Below are 22409 nucleotides of genomic sequence, written 5' to 3'. Positions count from 1 at the left end.
AGCACTGCTTACAAAAGCTATTGACCATGAGAAGTAGGTTGTGAGACCTCCCTCTACAGGCCTTCACAACTTGAAGTTTAATGAAGATTTCATTTTCTTAACTGGCACAGTTCTCCTTGATCTGGAATGATCCAGATCTTTCTCTGAAAGCATCACTGATCAAGAGTCAGGTTTTCCAAATTTAGAAGTCTTCACCTCTCAGTGTCAGGAAGGCTCTTTCTCATGCACTGTGTCCCACATAGAAGGGAAAGTAGACAGACCAGAAATCACTTGAGGTCACATTTGAGTAACAGGAAGAATAGTAGGGAGAACCCTCAAGTATGAGAGTCTACAACCCTATTGTTTGCAAAAAGGAGATCACACTCAAAAGCTCTGCAAAATGACAAGGCATAGAATTATGACTCAGATAAAGGAAGAAGAAAAAAAACAGAAAAACGATTAAACGATCTGAAGATTATCAACTTCCACAAAAAAGACCTTAGACTAATGATAGTCAAGATGGCTCAAGAACATGGAAATAAACTGGAGGCAAAGAGAGACAAATTACAAGAAAACCCAACAAATAGAAGATTTTAAGATTAAGCAAGCAGAGACGAAAAACACAATAGCTGAAATAAAAAAATTCACATCAAAGGAAACAGTAACAGAATGCAGAAGGCAGAAAAATGAATAAGTGAGATGGAAGACAGACTGGTGGAAATCACTGACGAGGAACAGAAGAGAAAAAAAGATTGAAAAGAAATGGAGGCAGTCTATGAGAACTCTGGAACAACATGACATGCACCAACATCTGCATTATAGGGGTACCAGAAGCAGAAGAGAGAGAGAAAGGGCCAGAGCACATAACAAAAACTTCCTTAACATGGGAAAGGAACCACTCACTCAAATCCAGGAAGCACAACGAGTACAATAGAAAACAAACCCAAGGAGGAACACCCCAAGACACATATTCATGAACCTGACCAAAATTAAAGACAAACAGAAAATGTTGAAAGCAGCTAGGGAAAAGAAACACATAACATACAAGCGAAGCCCAGGAAGGTTTTCAACACTACCAAACCAGCTTTACAACAAATACTACAGGAACTTCAAGAGGTGGACATGAAAAGGCCACCACTAAAATAAAAAATACTAAAAACGACACGGCTTACCGGTAAACATATACATATACATATAGTAAAGGCAGGAAATCATCCACACATAAATATGCTGAAAAATCCAGAAATCATCCAAAGAGGGTAAAAATGCAGCATACCAGAGTTGCATTTGCAACTAAGAGACCAACAACTTAAAACAATTTGTATATAGATAGAATCCTATATCAAAACTTCATGGGAACTGTGACCAACAATCTACAATCAATACACACAAAAATAATAAAAAGCCGTCCAAACACAACACTATATAGAGTCATCAAACCACAAGAGAAGAGAAGAAGGGAAGGAAAAGAGGCCAACAAAAACAAATACAAATCAGTTCATAAAATGGTAATGTCATTGGACTAAATGCCCCAACCAAAAGATATAGACAGGCTGAATGGATACTAAAGACCCACATATATGCTGTCTCCAAGAGACTCACGTCAGTTCTAGGGACATATGAAAATTGAAAGCGAGGGGATGGAAGAAAATATTCCATGCATATGGAGTCAAAAGAAAGCTGGAGCAGCAATACTCTTTTCAGACAAATTAAACCTTAAAATAAAGAATATTATAAGAGACAAACAAGGTCATTACATAATGATCAAAGGATCAATCCAAGAAGCATGCATAGGGATGGTAAATACATATGCACCCAAAAGACGGTTACCTCAAAACATAAGGCAACAGCTGTTAACCTGACCAAGGAGGTGAAAGACTTCCATGCTGAGAACTCTACAACTTCACTCAAGACACTTAAAGAGGATTCAAAGAAACAGAAAGATGTTCCACACTCCTGGATTGGAAGAATTAATATCATTTACATGACCCTCCTACCCAAATCAATCAACAGATTCAAGGCAATCCCTATCAAATTACCCATGCCATTTTTCACAGAACTAGAACAAACAATCCAAAAATTGATATGGATCCATAAAAGACTCAGAATTGCCAAAGCAATCCTGAGGAACACAAACCAAGCAGGAGGCATAACTCTCTCAGACTTCAGACAATATTACAAAGCTACAATCATCAAGACAGTGTGGTACTGGTACCAAAACGACATACACTCCAATGGAACAGAATACAGAACCCAGAAATAACCCCAGACAACTATGGTCAAACAATCTTTGACAAACGAGGCAAGAATACAAAATCAGGGAAAGATTGTCTCCTCCCCAAGTGGTATGGACAAAGCAGAACAATTCCACGTAAATCACACTCTCATACTAGAACTAGAACACACTCTCATACCATACACAAAAATAAACTCAAAATGGCTTAAAAACTTAAACATAAGAGAAGACATCATAAAACTCCTGGAAGAGATCATAGGCGAAACATTCCCTGACATCAAACATTGAAAGGTTTTCTTAGGTCAGTCCCCCAAAGCAATAGAATGAAAAAACAAAAATAAACCAATGGGAGCTAATCAAGCCCACAAGTATTTGCACAGCAATGGAAAACATTAAAAAAAGCAAAAAGACAATCTATGCAATGGGAGAAAAGAGTTTCAAATAATGTAACTGACAAGAGCTTAATTTCCAAAACATACAAACAACTTATACAACGCAACAGCAAAAACAAAACAAACAAACAAACAAAACCCAGTTGAAAAATGAGGAGAAGGGGACTGGATTAAGATGGCAGGACAGAAGGAATGGAGTTCACCTGCTCTCTTCAAAACAACAAAATTACCACCAAATGCTGAACAACCTTCAACAAAATGGATTGGAAACTTTCAAAAAAGATATCCTACTCCAAGAAACAAAGAGGAGACCACATCAAGATGGTAGGAAGGCCTATTATGTGATATACACAAGCCCATGAGCATCATGTGGGCAGCACACAGACTGGAAAGGAACTGTGTCACAGAGACCCACCTACAGGAGCGAGAGTTCTGAGTCCCACATTGGATCCCCATACCTGGGGGTATGGCATTGGGAGAAAGAGCCCCCAGAGCATCTGGCATTGAGGGTAGTAGGGCTTCTGTGCTAAAGCTCCATGGGACTGGGGGAGACAGAAACCCCATTCTTGAAAGGTACACACAGGCTTTCATATCCACGGGGTCCCAGACAAAGTAGAGACTCCATGGGAATCTGGGGCAGGCCTGACTGCAGTTCTTGGAGGATCTCCTGGGAAAACAGGGAGTGACTGTGGATCACTGCTGGGAAGGACACTGGAAGCAAAAGTCTCAGGAGTGCTCACTGGCATGTGTTCCTCTAGAGGTGGCCATTTTGGGAAAATCTGGCCCCACCTATCAGCGCTGAGAAGCCCCAGGTCAAACATGAATCCAGGTGAGATCACAGCCCCACCTATCAGTAAACAGGCTGCCTAAAGACACCCTAATCACACAACTGCCTCTAATCTCACCCAGAGCAAAGACCCATCCCCCAGAGGGATAAGAAGCAGCTCCACCTACCAGTGGGCAGGCACCAGTCCTTTACATCAGGAAGCCTATAGCAAGCCCCCATACCAACTTCAGCCACAAAGGGTGCAGACCTCAGAAGAAAGAGGGGCTACCACATTGTTTTCTGGAAAAAGGAGACCACACCAAAAACCTATAAAAATGTAAAGGCAGAGAACCATAACCCAGATGAAGGAGAGAGAAAAACCCCAGAAAAACAGCTAAGTGATCTGCAGAGTATCAGCCTCCAGGAAAAAGACTTTAGACTGATGATCATGAATGTGATGCAGGGCATTGGAAACAGATGGGAGGCAAAGACTGATAATTTACAGGAAACACTGAGCAAAGAAATACGAAATTTAAGACTGAAGCAAGCAGAGATGAAAAATACAATACCTGAAATATAAAATTCATTAGAAGCAGCCAACAACAGAATACATGAGGCAGAAGAATGAACAAGTGAGGTGGAGGACACACTATTGGAAATCACTGATGTGGAACAGAAAAAGAAAAAAGATTGAATAGATTGGAAGACAGTCTAAGAGAACTCTAGGACAACATTACATGCACCAACATCTGCATTATAGGGGTGCCAAAAGAAGAAGAGAGAGAGAAAAGGCCAGAGAACCTATTTGAAGAGATAATAGGCCAAAACTTCCCTACCATGGGGAAGGAATCACTCACTGAAATCTAGGAAGCACACTGAGTACCATATGAAATAAACCCAAGGAGGAACACCCCAAGACACATATTCACGAAACTGGACAAAATTAAAGACAAAGAGAACATATGGAAAGCATCTAGGGAAAACAAACACATAACATACATGGGAATCCTGAAAAGCTTTTCAGCTGATTTTTCAGCAGAAGCTCTGCAGGCCAGAAGGGAGTGGCACGATATACTTAATGAGATGAAAGGAAAAATCTCCAACCAAGATTACTCTACCCAGCAAGGCTTTCATTCTGATTTGAAGGAGAAAGCAAAAGCTTTACAGACAAACAACAGTTAAGACCCTTCAGCACCACTAACCCAGATTTACAACAAATACTGAAAGAACTTCCTGAGGCAAAGAAAAGGCCACAACTAGAAACCAAAACACTACAAATGACAAGGATCACCAGTAAAGGCATAGACACAGTAAAGGCATAGACACGGTAAATGTAGGAAATCATCCACGCTTCAATATGCTACCAAATCCAGAAATTGGGAGAAGAGGAGGGTACAAATGCAGGACACTGGAAATGCACTCTCAATTAAGAGACCAACAACTTAAAACAATCGTAGAGTGAGAGACGCCTATCTCAAAACTTCAGGGTAACTACAGGCCAAAATCCTACAATAGATACACACACAAATAAGAGCAATCAACTCAAATACAATGCTAAAGGTAGTCATCAATCCACAAAAGGAGAGAACAAGAGAAGAAGGGAAGAAAAAAGAGCAACAGCAACAAATCCAAAACAGTTAATGAAATGGCAATAAGAACATACAAATCAGTAAATAGCTTACATGTAAACGGACTAAATGCCCCAACCAAAAGATCTAGACTGGCTGAATGGATACAAAAGCAAGACCCATACATATGCTGTCTTCAAGAGACCCACTTCACTTTCTAGGGACACATACAAATTGAAAATGAGAGGATGGAAGAAAATATTCCATGCAAATGGCAATCAAAAACGCTGGAGTAATGATACTCATATCAGACAAAATAGGCCTGAAAATAAAGAATCTGATAAGAGAAAAAGATGGGCATTACATAATGATCAAAGGACCAATCCAGGATCACTTCAATATATAAGGCAACTGCTAACAACCTTAAAAGGAGAAATTAACAACAACACCATAGAGCAGGGGACTTTAACACCCCACTTACTGCAATGGACAGATCATCCGGACAGAAAATCAACAAGAAAACTCAGGCCCTAAATGAAGCATTAGACCAGATGGATTGAATAGAGAGTTATAGGACATTCCATCCAAAAGCAGCAGAATACACTTCTTCTCAAGTGCACATGGAATTTGCTCTAGGAATGATCACATTCTGGGCCACAAATCAAGCCTTGGTAACTTTAAGAAAATGGAAATCATATCCAGCATCTTTTTCCAAACACAACGCTATTCAACTTGAAATCAACAAGAAAAATATTGCCAAAAACCACACACACACAAAGACATGAAGGCTAAACAACATGCTACCAAACAACCAATGGATCATCGAAGAAATCAAAGAGGAAAACTATAGCACAAGCAGTTCTAAGAGGGAAGTTTATAGCAATACAAGCATACCTCAGGAAACAAGAGAAAGCTCAAATAAACAACCTAACTTCACATCTCAAGCAGCCTGAGAGAGTGTAACAGACAAGACCTAAAGATATAAGAAGGAAAGAAATAATAAAGATCAGAGCAGAAATGAATGAAATAGAAAGGAAGAAAAACATAGAAAAGAGCAATAAAAATAAAAATTGGTTCTTTGAAAAGATCAACAAAATTGAAAATCTCCTAGTCAGACTTATCAAAAAAAAAGAGGACTCAAATCCATAAAATTAGAGATGAAAAAGGACAAGTTACAAAGGACATCACAGAAATACAGAGGATCCTACGAGACTACTACATACCAATAAATCTATACCAATAAAAGGGAAATCCTAGAAGAAATGGACAAATTCTTAGAAAACTACAATCTTCTAAGACTAAACCAAGATGAACTAGAAAAGACGAATGGACCAATCACAAGCACAGAAATTGAAACTGTGATTTAAAAAATTCCAAAAAATAAAAGTCTAGGACCAGATGGCTTCACAGGGAATTCGATTCAAACATTTAGAGAAGAGATAACACCTATTCCTCTGAAACTATCCCAAAAACTTTCAGAGGAAGGAACGCTTCCAAACTCATTCTAGAAGTCCACCATCACCCTGATAGCAAAACCAAACAAAGATGCCACAAAAAAAGAAAACTACTGGCCAATATCTCCAATGAATCTAGATGCAAAAATCCTCACCAAAATACTAGCAAACCAAATCCAACAGTACATTGAAAGGTTTGTACATTATGATCAAGTGGGATCTGTCCCAGCAAAGCAAGGATTCTTCAATATCCACAAATCCAACAGTATGATACACCACATTAACAAACTGAGGAATAAAAACCATATCACCCTCTCCATCGGTGCAGAGAAAGACTTTCACAAAATGCAACACCCATAAAATCCCTGCAGACATGGGTACAGAAGGAACCTACCTCAAAATTCTAAAGGGCATATATGACAAACACACAGCTAACATCATTGTGCATGGTAAAAAGCTGAAAGAATTCCCTCTGTGGTGAAGGATGTCTGCTCTCACCACTAATATTCAACATAGTTTTGGAAGTCTTGGGCATGGCAATCAGAGAAGAAAATGAAATAAAAGGAATCCAAATTGGAAAGGAAGAGGTACAACTCTATTTGCGGAGGCATGATACTATACCTAGAAAATCCTAAAGATGCTACCTGAAAACTGTTAGCATTCATTGATGAATTTGGAAAAGTCACAGAATACAAAATTAATACACAGAAATTCATGGCATTTCTATATACTAAGAATGAATGATCAGAAAGAGAAATTCAGGAAACAATCCCATCAACCATCACATCAATGAGAATGAAATTCATAGGAATAAACCTACCTAAAGAGACAAGAGACCTGTACTCTGAAGACTATAAGACACTGATGAAAGACATCAAAGGTCACACAAACAGATGGAAATACCATCTTTTTGGATTGGAAGAATCAATATTATCAAAATTACTGTACTACCCAAGGCAATCTGCAGATTCAATGCAATCCCTATCAAACTACCAAGGACAGTTTTTGTAGAACTAGAAGGAAATATCTAAAAGTTTGTTTGAAAGCATGAAAGGCTCAGAATAGCCAGACATCCTGAGAAAGCAAAACAGAGCTGGAAGAATCAAGTTCCCTGACTTCAGATTATTCTACTAAGCATCAAAACCATTTGGTACTGGCACAAAGACAGAAATGTACATCAGTGGAACAGGATAGAAAGCCCAGAATTAAACCCACACGCCTACAGTCAACTAATCTATGGCAATAGAAGCGAGAACATACAATAGAGAAAAGACTGTACCTTCAATAAATGATGCCATGAAACCTGGACAGCCACATGGAAAAGAATGAAATCAGAACACTTCCTAACACCACACACAACAATAAATGCAAAATGGATGAAAGACCTAAATAGAAGACCAGATAACCTAAAACTCTTGAAGGAAAACCTAGGCCAAACACTCTCTGATATAAACCAAAGCAATATCTTCTCAGATCCACGTCCTAGAGTAATAACAATAAGAACAAAAAAAAATCAATGGGACTTAATTAAATTTAAAACTTTCTGCACAGCAAAGGAAACCCTAAACAGGACAAAAAGACAACCCAAAGAATGGGAGAACATATTTGCAAATGAAGAGACTGACAAGGGGCTCATCTCCAAAATTTATAGCTACCCCTGCAGCTCAATTACAAACAAGAAAATAACCACATCAACAAATGGGGAGAAGACCTAAACCGACAATTCTCCAAAGAAGACATAACAGATGGCCAAAAAACACATGAAAAGATGTTCAACAGCACTAATTATTAGAGAAATGCAAATCAAAACTACTAGGAGGAACTACCTTACACCACCCAGAATGGCCATCATTAAAAAGTTTACAAACTGGAAATGCTGAAGAGGGGTGGAGAAAATGGAACCCTTATCATACTTTTGGTGGGAATGCAAATTGGTGCAATACTATGGAAAAGAGTGTGGAGATTCCTCAGAACACTAAAAATAGAATTACCCTTGATCCAGCAATCCTACTCCTGGGCATCTCTCCAGAGAAAACATGACTTGAAAAGATACCTGTACTCCCATGTTCATTGCAGTACTAGGTACAATACCCAAGCCATGCAAACAACCTAAATGTCCATCGGCAGTGGAGGAGATAAAGAAGATGTGGTCCATATACACAATGGAATATTACCCAATCATACAAATGAATGATGGGAGTTCCCACAGTGGCCCAGTGGTCATGAATCTGGCTGGTATCCATGTGGATGCAGGTTTGAACCCAAGCCTTCTTCCATGAGTCAGGGAGCTGGCATTGCTGTCAAATGTGGTGTAGGTCATAGATGTGGCTGATGCCATGTTGCTTGGACTGTGGTGTAGACCAGCAGCTGCAGCTGGGATTAAATCCCTAAATGGAAACTTCCATATGCCCTAGGTTTGGCCCTAAAATGCAAAAAAATAAAATAAAATAAATCATAAAGAATGAAATAATGCCATTTACAGCAGCATGGATGGACCTAGAAATTATTGTCCTAAGTGAAGTTAGACAGTGAAAGACAAACATCATATGATATCACTTATAGGTGGAATCTAAAAAAGGGATACAATGAACATCTTTGCAGAGCAGAAATAGACTAACAGACTTTGGAAAACTAATGGTTTCCAAAGGAGACAAGTTGGGGAGTAGGTGGGGTGGGCTGGGTGTTTGGGATGGAAATGCTGTAAAATCAGGTTGTTATGTTTGCTGAACAACTATAAATGTAATAAAATTCAATACAGCCCTGGGAACTATGTCTAGACACTTATGATGGAGAATAATGTGAGAAAAAAGATATATATGTAAGTGAGACTGGGCCACCTTGCCATAGAGTAAAAAATTGACAGAATCCTGAAAAACAGCTATAATGGGAAAAAAAAACATTATAATCTAAAATCAATGAATTAAAAATAATAAAAAAAACAAACAAATGAAAACATACATACATACATACATAAACTTAGAAGGTTTTGCACAGGAAAACCTTGTTTGCACCTAAACAAACCAAAAAAAAGACAACCCATGGAATGGGAGAAAATATTTGCAAATGAAGCAACTGACAAGGGATTCATCTCCAAAATTTATAATCACCTCCAAAAAAATGGGCCGAAGACTTAGACAATTCTCCAAAGGAGACAGACAGATGGTCATAAAGCACAAGAAAAGATGTTTAACATCACTACTTATTAAAAAAAAATACAAATCAAGATACAATGAGGTACTCCCTCATACCCACCAGGATGGCCATCATCAAAAAGTCTGCAATAAATAAGTGCTGTAGAGGATGTGGAGAAATGGGGACCCTCTTAACAGTGTTGGTGGGAATGAAAATTGATACAGCCACTGTGGAAAACACTATGATCATGTCTCAAAAAAACTAAAAACAGAATTATCATATGATCCAGAAATCCCACTCCTGGGCATCTATCCAGAGAAATCCATGACTTGAAAAGACCTAGGCACCCAAGTGTCCACTGAAGCACTTTACAATAGCCAAGATCTGGAAGCAACCTAAATGTCCATCAACAGAAGAATGGATAAAGAAGAGGTGCTACATAAACACCATGGGATATTAGCCATTAAAACGAAAGAACTAATGGCACTTGCAGCAACATTGACGGATACAGACAGTATCATGCTAAGTGAAGTTAGTAAGACAGTGAGACACCAATATCATATGCTATCACTTATATGTGGGATCTAAAAAATATGGATACAACTTCTGTGTAGAACAGAAAATGACTTTGAAAAACTTTCCGTTACCAGGTGGGATTCACCCCAGGTTCACAAGGATGGTTCAACACACTCAAATCAAACAATGCCATGCACCACATTAACAAAATGTCAGAAACCACATGATCATCTCAAAAGATGCAGAAAAAGCATTTGACAAAGTCCAACATATATTCATGATCAAAACTCTTAATAAAGTGGGTCTAAGAGGGAACAATCCTTAACATAAATAAAGCCATTTATGACAAACCCGCAGAAAATATAATACTCAATGGAGAAAAGCTGAAAGCCTTCCCATGAAAATATGGAGCAAGACACGGATGCCCACTCTCAGCACCAATGGTATTCAACATATTACTAGAAGTTCTATCCACAGCAAACACACAAAAAAAAGAAATAAAAGCCATCCAAATAGGAAGAGTAGTGGCTAAAACTGTCAGTGTAAAATGATCACAGTAAACCTAGTTAATATCCATTACCACAAAGTTCTTTCTGTGATAAGAACTTTTTTTTTCCTTTTGGCTGTGCCTGTGACATGCAGAAGTTTCTGAGCCAGGGATTGAACCTGCGCCACAGCAGTGACCTGAGCCACAGCAATGATACCACTGGATCCTTAACCCACTCTCCACTAGGGCATCCAAGGACTCTTAAGATCCATTCTCTCAGCTACTCTCCAACACACAACGCGGTATTAACTGCAGTCACCATGCTGTACATTACCGTCCATGATTTATTTTATTTTATTTTATTTTAATATTATTATTTATTACTCATCTGTAATTGCACAATGACCATAATAATCCAATTTCACAGGATTTCCATCAAAAGCCCAAGCATTCCCCCCACCCCCCAAACTGTCTCCTCCGGAGACCATTATTTTCTGTCTTTTATTTATCAATCTGCTAAAAGGGAAGCTGAAGCAGGCTGAGTGACCTTTTAAATGTATGGAACTCCAAATGCTACAAAACGAGATTCCACAGGCTCCAAAGGCTGCCACAGATTCACCCTTCTTTGTGACTATGATGGAATTGTCCACCTATCAGTGTGAGCAGGGAAGATGTTAGGAATGGCTTATCAAAAGTTACTATTTTGCAAGCCCGTTCAGCTTGAGGCTCTTGAATATCATCCTAGAGGTCACTAACAGTTCACTGTATGGAATCCAGGAGCTGAGTCAAAATAGAGGGGTCTATTTTGGGAAGGGAAGCAGGAGGCTGTAGGGTCAGCTGGTGGACATGGTGAGCATATGGCTCCCTGTTGGGATGATGGCTGGATGTGGAATAAAGAAAAATAGGGTCAGGTCATCTGAGAACCAAGGACCTGAGATGACCTACCCATTGTTAGAAGCATCCTGAACCTTCAGAAAAGAACAGGGACCATGTCTAAAGGTTTGGGAATATCAGAGCCATATCTCCTCAGAGAAGGACTCCCCAGGCTCTCCAGGCCTCACTCCCCAAGCCTCCCTTAGAGACAAGGCCTCCCCACCTTTGTCCTTGTCAGCTCACTGACCCTAGAGGTCCTGCCTATCCCTGAGGACTTAGGTTTCCACAGAGATATGGTGGTGGAGAATTGCTCATACAGCTTACCAGCCTGACCAACAGTAGTTCCCACCACACTGGGGCAACTGGGCACAGGGACACATGGCTCTAGAGACTTGAACCATCTGGACCCCATGTGCACGGTGTCCTTGCCTACCAGCTGTGCCACAGAAGAGCCAGGAATACCTGTGCTTGCCCAACTGATTCTCAGGGGGTTTTCCTGGGAGAACACTTGCCCACCTTACCTCTTATCCATGAATCCCCACGACTTCCTGACTGCTGCTTGTCGGCCAACCACACACCTGAGAAGCTTCTGTGCTAGAGAGTGATCTGCAATCAGCCTCACCCTTCTAGGGCCCCAGATTCTAGGACCATACAAATGCTGAAGGTGTGTCCCTGCCTAAGGTACAGATACCCTAAATCCATCCACATGATTTCCACTGGAATTCACCAGCATTTGGAGGGAGGAATTCTTGACCCTAAAGATTGAATCAACCTGAGAGGAGCAATGCTGTGATTCAGAATGAAGGGCCAAGGCACACATAAAATGGCACATCACCCAGGATGCCCCACTCACAATTCAAATATAATGTGATATACACACACACCAATGATGCCTGAATATTCTGGCTTGGCACATAATTAAGTCACAACACACAGATGAGTGATATGCTCATATCATGCCTTTTTGAAGCTCTTCAAGAAACTCAGGTGACATTTCAGATGTGATATCTGCATGGTATGAATATTCCAAACATGAGCAAACTCAAATTACAAAGCTGAGGTAACCGAACACAGAGCCGATTATCCCAAGCTTGTCTGAACCAGTTCCAGTGCATGTGCACACAATCCACTTACACTCTGAGGAGGACCCTCAACACCCACCAGGGGATGTAAGCAAAGGACATCACACATAAGTATGTGTATGTATGTGTGTGTGTGTGTGTGTGTGTGTGTGTGTGTGTGTCTTCTGAGCACACATGTACCTTTTAATCCTCAGTGTGAATCACCATACAAAATGACCGCCTAAGTTTACATATCTCAATAGACACAACTTCTAAAGTTTTACAGACAAATTCCTACTCACCTGGAATTTTCCACTGCCTCTCCTACTGAGACAGGTTGGGACCTGGCACCCTTAGCTGCGGTGGCTGCAGTGGCTGCAGGGAATGCACCTGGACAAACATCTCCTGGGGAACAAAATACAGCAAAAGTATAAACAATGAGAAAGAACTCTGCTTGCACATTGCGGACAAATCATGAGAAAAATACAACTGCCACTTCTGAAGAACAGAGAGCAAAAGCAGAGGACTATGCATGCCCCCTACATGCACCACACTAAAGGGGTGGGGTGGGCAAGCCCCCTCAGCCACCCCCCGGCCCAATCCCTGGACATGCCCCTATCCTCACCCCATAGAAGGAACTAGCTCACCGCTACTCAGTGAAAAGGTGAACGAGGGAACCTGGTGATTGCTTCAGTGCCTCTATGCTGAAGCAGGTGTCCTGAATAAAGCCTTCACTGAGTTTCTCCTCCAGCATCTTATCAACTGCTCTTGATTAAGGAAGGCCAAGAACTCTAGCTGGTAACACTCCAACTCTATACACATCCAAAACATGGGCCTGAATAAAACAGGTGCAACCTACCTACCAACCAGTTGTCCATGTTTAATACCTACATGTACAGGCTCACAAAAACCAGCAAGTCCTCAATTGTCTCATGCATAGCCCGTATGCCATGCCATAGCCCTAAAACACAGCTAATCCAGCACTCCTGAACACACACACAGCCTACATCATTTCTTGGTTTCCAAACACACAGACTTCTCACACCTCTCAGAATACATACCACATAAGCTCCAGGAACTCAAAAACACACACAGCCACAATTAGCCTACACTGACTAAGATACATATACAAATGTCAAACACTTATGGACACACACATACAGATATTCCCAACCCTTGGACATTCAGATGCCCCAAACACCAGGCGTGATGCCACCTCTTCAAAATACAACCACCCTCCTCCTCCCCCAACATAGAAACGAAAGGGCACTCTAAGTGTATGTGTGTCAAATGTATGTATGTTTTTACCCTCCCCTGGATAGACACAGACAGACCATCTCTTAGTACCTATTAACAAACACATTAGCAACAAACACATAACACCTTAGCATTCTCCAAAGGAACATACTTTGCACACTCCTAACAACTCCAAGCCATGTGAACAAGACTTGGGCAGTCATGCACCTGGTGATAGACCTACAAACATGGATATGCAAGTAAGACCCATGGACATATCTCCAGAAAACCACATATGAAATGACTTCCATCTATCAAATGATAAGAGAAGCCAGCTCACACACCTGCATTTACTAACACATAACCATAGCCCATATTTCTCCTACACATCAATGCAAGTCTCCAACTCCCCTGAATAAACACAGAACCTCATCGCTCCATTAGAAACACACATACGAACTCCTGGAAGAGCACATAGGCAAAGCATTCTCTGACATCAACCTCATGAATATGTTCACAGGTCCTTCTCCCAAGGCAACATAAAGAAGAGCAAAAATAAACCAATGGGACCTAGTCAAACTCACAAGCTTTTGCACAGCAAAGGAAACCAGCAAGAAAACACAAAGACAACTTTCACAATGGGAGAAAATAGTTTCAAACAATGCCATGGACAAGGGCTTCATCTCTAGGATATACAAGCAACATATGCAACTCCACAGCAGAAAAGCCAACCACCCAATGGAAAAATGGGCAAAAGACCTGAAGAGACATTTCTCCAAGGAAGATACACAGATGGCCAACAAGCACCTGAAGCAATGCTCAACATCCCTGATTATTAGAGAAGTGCAAACCGAAACGACCATGAGATACCACCTCACACCAGTCACAATGGCCATCATTCATCAGTCCACAAATCACAAGTGCTGGAGGGGCTGTGGAGAAAAGGGAACCCTCTTGCCCTGTTGGTGGGAATGTAAGCTGGTACAGCCACTATGGAGAACCACATGGAGGTACCTTAGACATCTATACCTAGAACTACCCTATAACCCCGCAATCCCACTCTTGAGCATACATCCGGACAAAACTTTCCTTGAAAAAGACACATGCACCTGCATGGTCATTACAGCTCTATTCACAATAGCCAAGACATGGGAACCAACCCAAATGTCCATCAACAGGTGATTGGATTGGGAAGATGTGGTATACATACACAATGGAATCCTACTCAACCATAAAAAAGGACATGAGGCCATTTGTGTCACCATGAATGGAACTAGAGACTCTCATCCTCAGGGAAATAAGTCAGAAAGAGAAAAACAAAGACCATAGGACATCACTTATAACTAGAATCTAGTATACAGCACAAATGAACATTTCCACAGAAGAGAAAATAATAGACTTGGAGAATGGACTTGTGGCTGCCCGGGGAGAGAGGGAGGGAGTGGGAGGGATTGGGAGCTTGGGGTTAACAGGTGCAAACTATTGCTCTTGGAATGGATGTACAATGAGATCCTGCTGTGTGGCATTAAGAATTCTGTCTAGATACTTACATTGCCACACAACAATGCGATGAAATCCTGTGCGTACATGTATGCATAACTTGGTCACCATGCTGTAGAGCGGAAAAAAAAATAAATGAATAAGTAAATAATAAATAACAAAGAAACACACGTGTGCACTTCCCCAAATATTTAGGCCTAAAATGTCCCTACTGAAAAATACAAGCGCATAGCCCCAGCAAATATTCTACCAAATGACCATGCCCCTTGAATACACACACAAACTCATACACACAACTCCTCTCCACAAGCCCCAAATATACCCACAATTACCCAGGACATTACAAATATGGCAACGTATAACCCCTATGCATTTAGTTCCAAATACACATATAATACATGCTCTGCATATACATAAAATCACACTCCCCCCCCACCCAGCCTTCATGCAAATACAGAAGCACAGAAACACAGGACAGCCACCTATGGAATATTCACCAGTCTCATAAAAGTTTCAGACTTGCCCTAAACACATCAAAAGACACACACACAGCTCCTGAAAAACTGCTACACAGAAAAGCCAAGAAGCATACAACATGCTACAAATACACAAATAATCATCCTAAAGATAAGGATAGATTCGGATACTTAAAATACATGAAAAGTCCCACTGGGGGTGAAAGACAAGGTTTATGAGTTTGGGGAACTGGTGTAAGCTGAGGAGCACTCAAGGAATGGAACCCAGCTATGATCTACACTAACTTGAAGGAAGACCAGGGGCCTGTATGAGTCAGACATGCTGAAGCCACAAACCCCCATACTTAAAACATAGGACAACAGATAGGAAGAGTAAATCCTGTTGCATGAAGTCATGGAGTTAGTAGTCCTTGAAAAGCAGCATTTTTTCACATACCCAAGACAGAAATATAGATGACAGGGGACAAAACTAGGTAAATGGGGACATTAGCTGGAAACCTGAGATGAATTGCCATATTGTACATGTTACCACACTCCTGGTAATACACACAGGACTTCAATAGCATTGTTGACTGACCTGGTTAAGCCATGTAGGGGCAAAGTGAGGGACAAAAGATGTAAGCCTTGACATCTGCCCCCAAATGAGGAAGAAGGCAGACTTCTCCCTTCTCCTCTTTTCCTTGGATTATAAAAATGGAGCTCTCGTGGTTCTTGGGGCTGCTCTGCTCCCTTGCCAGCCTACTTCTCTCTCTCTCACAAGTGTCTTATGCTAAAAAAGCTCGCTCATTGCCTACTGCTTTGTCTCAAGCTGAATTCATTCTGCAATGAGTCAGAAAAGCCTGAGCTTCATGAGTCCTGACACTGGGAGAGAGGTTTTTCCTTAAAAGACAGTGGTTTTGAGGAGTTGGAGTCATTCTTTTGTGGCACAGAAGGTTAAGGATCCAACTTTGTCACTGCAGCCATCCAGATCGCTGCTGTGGCATTCAGTCCTGGGCCTGGGAACCTCCACATGTGGCAGATAATATCAAAAAAAAGGAGAAAAAATAATCATTGTGTTCCAGTCCACTCCTAACCTGGGATCCTGGGTTCAAGTGCCAAACTACCGTGCAGGTTGATTCAAGTCCCACTCTCAATTTTGGCTGGGTTGAAGTCCCAGCCACGGAGTTTCACTACATTCCCCACATATACAACATAAATGGATTGTACACCCAAACAAACAGACCTCCCTAATGACCAAACATGGCCCTTATGCATAGGCAGATAATCCAAGTCCACCTTTAGACACACAATCCCAAAACTCATGGGTGAAAACACCATGTGCCAAATATTCCCCTGAACACCAACTTACAAACACCTAAACACCAACTCCTTGAGTGTGCCTCTGTTACATCTCAAAACCCTTCAAATATAACACTCACCCTTAAAAACGTTCACCAAAACACAGGCATGAACTCCCCTTATACACACATATCCATAGACCTAACCAACCCAGATATCTGACCACCCACCAGACTCCCAACAACCTATCAAATATGTATGAACCCCATCTAGGCTTGTGCATCATTCATGATTTACATCAGACTACAAAGAGATGGTGAGCACTACATTCAGGAAAGTTGTCCCCACCATGGACCCAAGCATGCCTTTTGAATATGAGCATTGACAGTAATTTTTATGTTCTGAAGGAGACACCAATGAAACTATGATCATGTACCTTGGCTCTTCACTGATTTTCCAGTGACCTGTGCTACTTCCTGGGAAGTGCATGAGGGTTTTCCAGTTGGAAATGTTTCTGTCTAGCTTTCCTACTCTTGAGAACTGCATGCTGGAATGGCACACATTTGAATGGCCCACAAACTTTATGCACCTGCCTCTGGAGGCCCTGCAATCACTCAAGTCTTCATGCAGCCCGACCCACAGTGCTGCCAATAAACTGTGGTGAAACACTGCTCCGGACCTTAACTCCATGCTGGCATGAACCCACACAGAGGAGGGCCCAGATATCCTACAGAATGAAAAAGAGTGCTGAGGGATCACACCCAACACGTGAAAAGTCCCCATATGCCTTACCAGGGCCTTCACAGAATTAAGCAGAAAGGCCGCCATGACTGGCCCCACCCCCAGGCGGGCCACCCGTTGGGAAACCACCCTCTGCCCTCATGCATGCACTACTGGCTTCCCAAGCAGACCCGCCTCAACAGATGCTAGGAGCGGTTGGTGGAGGGTAGTCCCTGCACCTGACAGCCCTAGCCACTAGTGGACATGTGCATGCTTGCTGGCGTGGGATGTGTGAATACCTAGCCCAGGTATTCTTGCAAGAGAGGAATATAATGGAGAATTGGCATCCTCTGGGGAGTTTTTTGATATGTCTTCTCATTGAGAACTTTCTGACCTTCTCCTCTTCAACCTCTCTCTTGTGAGATGATCTCCCACATTCAAATTGCAAACTTGAAAACCGTCCATTTAGATATGATCCCCATGAAAGAGTTTGGAGAGCTCCAGCCTAAGCACGGTATCCTCAATTTGGGCCAAGGGCATTCATGCCCTTTGGGCTGCAGTTCCTTAGTTTTGCTTACTGTTTTTTCTAGAAATATTAGGTCCTTTTACCTAGCAAGCCTTAGGGTTCCATTAAAAAGAATTTCTAGCAATGAATTGTAGACATGGAAAACACTCTGAGAGAACTTTCTCCTGTTTCCATGCCTAGAGCTTTTCCAAATGCATTTGTTCTACTCGAATGTTTTGCTCTCCGTGTAGTTAGTTAATGCATGGAAGGTTTTCAATAAAGGTTGATTCATAGGTGTTTCCTTTGTAAGGTTTTGGTTATCCTTGTGAAGTAAACTTGACAATCTTGGCCAATTACAGCACAGCAGGTACTTTGGGAACAATTGTACTCTCCCTCCCTACTTCTTTGACTACATCACAGAATTTCCGTTGGCAATCAACCAACAAATAAATAGGAGCAGATTCAACTTACTGACCTGACATTGTCATACTTTGCAAAGAAATGTGAACCATCAGGACCGTTCTCCGGTTAGTTGCAACGTTGGAGCATTTCTTCATCAACAGGATACCTCTCATGAGCCCTTACATCTAACAACACCCAGAGCACCCAAGGGCACAGACTTGAAACGTCCACAAGACACAAACCTGGAATCTCTCAGTGCCTTTAAATTTCCATCAGCAAGTGGGAGATTACCTGTCTTCTGATGCTTGTGATCCATTTCCAGAGATGTTTCTCCTCAGCTGTCAGTGCCTGCCCTGAAGCTCTCTGCAGGAATAATCAGATAAGGGTCCAAAAGACATTGAGACACCCACATCCATGACTGGTTTTCCCTAATTACATTTCAGCTAATTTGATTATCTCTGCCTCTAGGATGTAGGGTTTTGAGGTAGTAAACAAAAATTGATTGCAGATTGGGAATGTCACTTTTCCACAATGTGATTTTCTATCAGGGTCCCTGAGAAGATACATTCAAATACTATATCAGAGCTATGAGTGAGGATCTTACAAATAATCAGTTGAATGCCTGAACAAGGGGAGGAGACAACAAGGAGCCTGCCCTTCTTGAGAGCCTGGGTACAATGCTTGCCTCACCAATCCTCCCATATGAAGTTATTGGTTGAAAAACATTTAAAATTTTCATTATAAGAGCTCAAATACAGAGAAATATTTCCAAATTGTTTATTTTTTCAATCCCCCATCAAGAGCTACTTGATACAAGGCTCACCATGATATTGCTTGAAATCCTCTCACCTCAGCTTCTCACTCTCTTTTGAGTCTATTTTTCTTTGCAAGGGGTAAGAAGCTTCTGAAGCATCTTCCCAAGTCTTTTTCTCAATGTGGGACACTCCTTCTAAAACTCTCTTGCCTTCCCCGACACCCTAACATCAGTAGGAATTGTAGTGGTGCTACAGCAGAGAATGAATTTCACCTCCCAAGAGATTTGGTTGCAGTCCTATTAGGTTTCCACCCCTTATCTCCCTTGGCAAGTTTCCTAATTGTCCTCTCTTCTCACTACACGAAACATGAATACTCATTCATATCATTAGGAGAGTGTAAGGTGACATTAATTCTCAACATGAAAATAAGAGTCAGAGAACTGTTTCTCATTTGCGTCTCTGTTTTGTTTTCTAAGGGATGCAGATGGGACCATAGGTAATGATGAGCCTAGATTCTAAAGTGGAAGGTTATGGGATGCCGACAGGAAATTCACAAGCTTATAAGCAGGGCTTGAAGGCCAGGTCTTAGATGGGATTGGCTTTGTCCAAAAGAAGAGTGGACATTGGTGGATAAAATACTGGCACTCTCTCAAGGTGCACATGCATTTCACGGGTAGTTGATTTTTTAAATCCTAGAAATACAAGGAGTTTCCAATGTGGCTCAGCAGAAACGAACCTGGCAAGTATCCACGAGGATGTGGGTTTGATCCCTGGCCTCCATCAGTGAAAGAAGGATCTGGTGTTGCCTTGAGCTATGCTGTAGGTCACAGACACAGCTTGCATCCCATATTGCTGTGGGTGTGCAGAGGCCTGCAGCCGTAGGTCCAATTTGACTCCTATTCTGGAACTCACATATGTTGCAGGTCTGGCCCTAAAAAGGAAAATAAATAAAAGACAAAAAAAAAAAAAAACAGATCTCTTGGATATTTAGTACATTAACTTGTCTTCTTGTCCCTTATTTCTGTCCTTAACCCCACGAAGCACAAACACTCAATCCTATATCCTGCCTCTTCCATTGACATTTCATCCTGCAGATTTGGGGTCCCTTTGCCATTTTATTTTGGGTTGGACCAAAATGCACACTTCAGTTTCTAGTCCAAGTTCTCATCCTCTCTAGAACTGCTCACTACTAAGCGCCTAATATGTTACCCTTTTTGGCTAGTCTTGCCAGATAAATGCTGATGCTGAGGGAAAGGTAAATTTCAGATAAATAGGGAAAGAACTTTCAGTAAAGATATGTCCAAAATGTTGCATAGGACAGAGTTAAGGCTAAAGGCAGGCACTGCGTATAGGAAATGAAAAATTCAAATGGAGCTGGATATTTACTTTTGATATTGCCTGGCTTTGAACACTCTGTTCTTTCAGTTCCTTGAATTTCAAGAGAATGTAGAAACTCCCATAATAAAGGTTAGTCCAGTAACAGAGGAGCCACAATGGCAGTATGAAGGTGACAAAAATAATATACTCAGATATACAGAGACAAGATTTAATTTTCTATTTTTCCTTTTTACTTTTTTTCAAGATGAACTCTTACCTTATAATTGTTAAGTTTTCCATTGCAGTTGATTTACAATGCTTTGTCTATTTCAACTTTACAGCAAAAGGACCCTGTCATACAGACACACACACACATATATATACATATATATTATACATATATAATTGCTTTCTCTCATTATCCTCCAACATTTTACATCCCTGTGCACATTTTAATTTTCAGAGACAAAGAAATAATTTTTGAAAAGGCGAATGGATTGCATTCAATGTTCCTTGCCCAAAAGATCTCTGAAAAGATGTGAATGAAACAGGTATCTCTGATTACCAGTGGGAACGAGGACTGAGTGGACAGGGGAAAGAGGGGGGAGGAGGACTCAACACTGCAAATTCAATCACGCACAAGTGGACTGTGATCCCTGAGAAGGGAGGATTTGTTGAAAATATTACATTCAATCATTAAAAAGGTAAAACATACAATACTTACCAGCAATGTCATAATATGGGAAACACGTCAGACTGATCTCTGGTCTTGGACATGTGGGCTGTGCAGTGGCTTTTTGGATAGACTGGGCCTTTCCAGCACAAGGGAACATGAGGAAGGTGGGTCCTGCTGGATGCTGGTTGGCACACAAGATGGCTTCCTTAGGAAATACGGATACACACCAATCACAAATGGTGGGTCTGCTGAGAGAAGCCAAACCATAAACATTGGGTTCCAGGTGGCCATGAAAACCCACGTGGTTATCAGATGATAAAAGGTGAATTTTGTTCAGAAAGTCTGGCCTGTGGGGAAGGAAGCCAAGAGCCAGGACTGAAGCTGAGGGGGTTGAAGGACAACAAACAAGTTGATGAATAACAAAGGGAAAAGGAACATCAAGACAAACCTCGGTGCTGTGACTCTGAAAACTAACACATACATTGCCTGACGAGGCACTGGACAATTGTCTGGCCCCTGCATAAGGTGGAAGAAATGTCTGGTTCTTGCCTCCCTGCAGAGGCCAGCATGGAATGGCACCCCACCCCCACCCAGGCTCACCTGCCCTCGGCCCCTCCCCCACTGCAGAATGACTGGAGGCCAGCATTCTACTGTTGAGATTCAAACTTGGGCTCCTTTACTTGCATCCTGAGCATCTGTTGGGGCAGGTCCCTCGCTGGGTCCTGCTCTTGACTGTCCACGTTGAGGCCACCAGCCCGTGGTGTTCCAGGCCCATGCCTGTGGGAATGGCTTCAGAAGGCGGTAAGCCTCTAGACAGGGGCTGTTTTCCAAGAGAAAGGGCCTCCCTCAAATTCCTGGGTTTCCGTTGGGACCCTTCACTGTGGACATGGAGTTGGACTGAAGGAGAGGAAGGCGAGAGCACTGCACCCCAGGGACATCTCAGCTGGGTAGCCTGTAGAAACCTGAGGCTGTCCTGGGGAGGACAGCTGCTTGGAGGTGGTTCAAGAGGCCTTGCTCTGGTTGGGGAGGCAGGATGGCAGCAGGCAGGTTGGCGGTTTCTAGAAGGGAGACAAGCCACTT

At 41.7% G+C, this 22409-nt stretch overlaps 1 long non-coding RNA gene across 1 annotated transcript in view; it reads right to left on the bottom strand.

Annotated features, from left to right (window-relative positions):
• Positions 1 to 22409, bottom strand: part of LOC146396270 (uncharacterized) — a 71671-nt gene that overhangs the window by 42985 nt on the left and 6277 nt on the right. Inside the window, exons 3-9 of the long non-coding RNA XR_014826603.1 lie at positions 21930 to 22387; positions 21378 to 21577; positions 20073 to 20267; positions 18873 to 18944; positions 17544 to 17681; positions 15251 to 15312; positions 12767 to 12869 (exon numbers count right to left, since the gene is read on the bottom strand). This is a non-coding gene — a long non-coding RNA (uncharacterized LOC146396270). The remainder of the gene's footprint in view (positions 1 to 12766; positions 12870 to 15250; positions 15313 to 17543; positions 17682 to 18872; positions 18945 to 20072; positions 20268 to 21377; positions 21578 to 21929; positions 22388 to 22409) is intronic.

The sequence above is a fragment of the Sus scrofa genome, chromosome 14 (genome assembly GCF_054392235.1).
Source record: "Sus scrofa isolate SSC_HxYL_T2T_F1_AM1 chromosome 14, Sscrofa_HxYL_maternal_Yorkshire_Landrace_v2.0, whole genome shotgun sequence".
In the NCBI taxonomy this organism is placed as follows: Eukaryota; Metazoa; Chordata; class Mammalia; order Artiodactyla; family Suidae; genus Sus; species Sus scrofa.
Note: the sequence above shows the minus strand (reverse complement) of the source record. Positions and strands in the feature narration are given on the sequence as shown.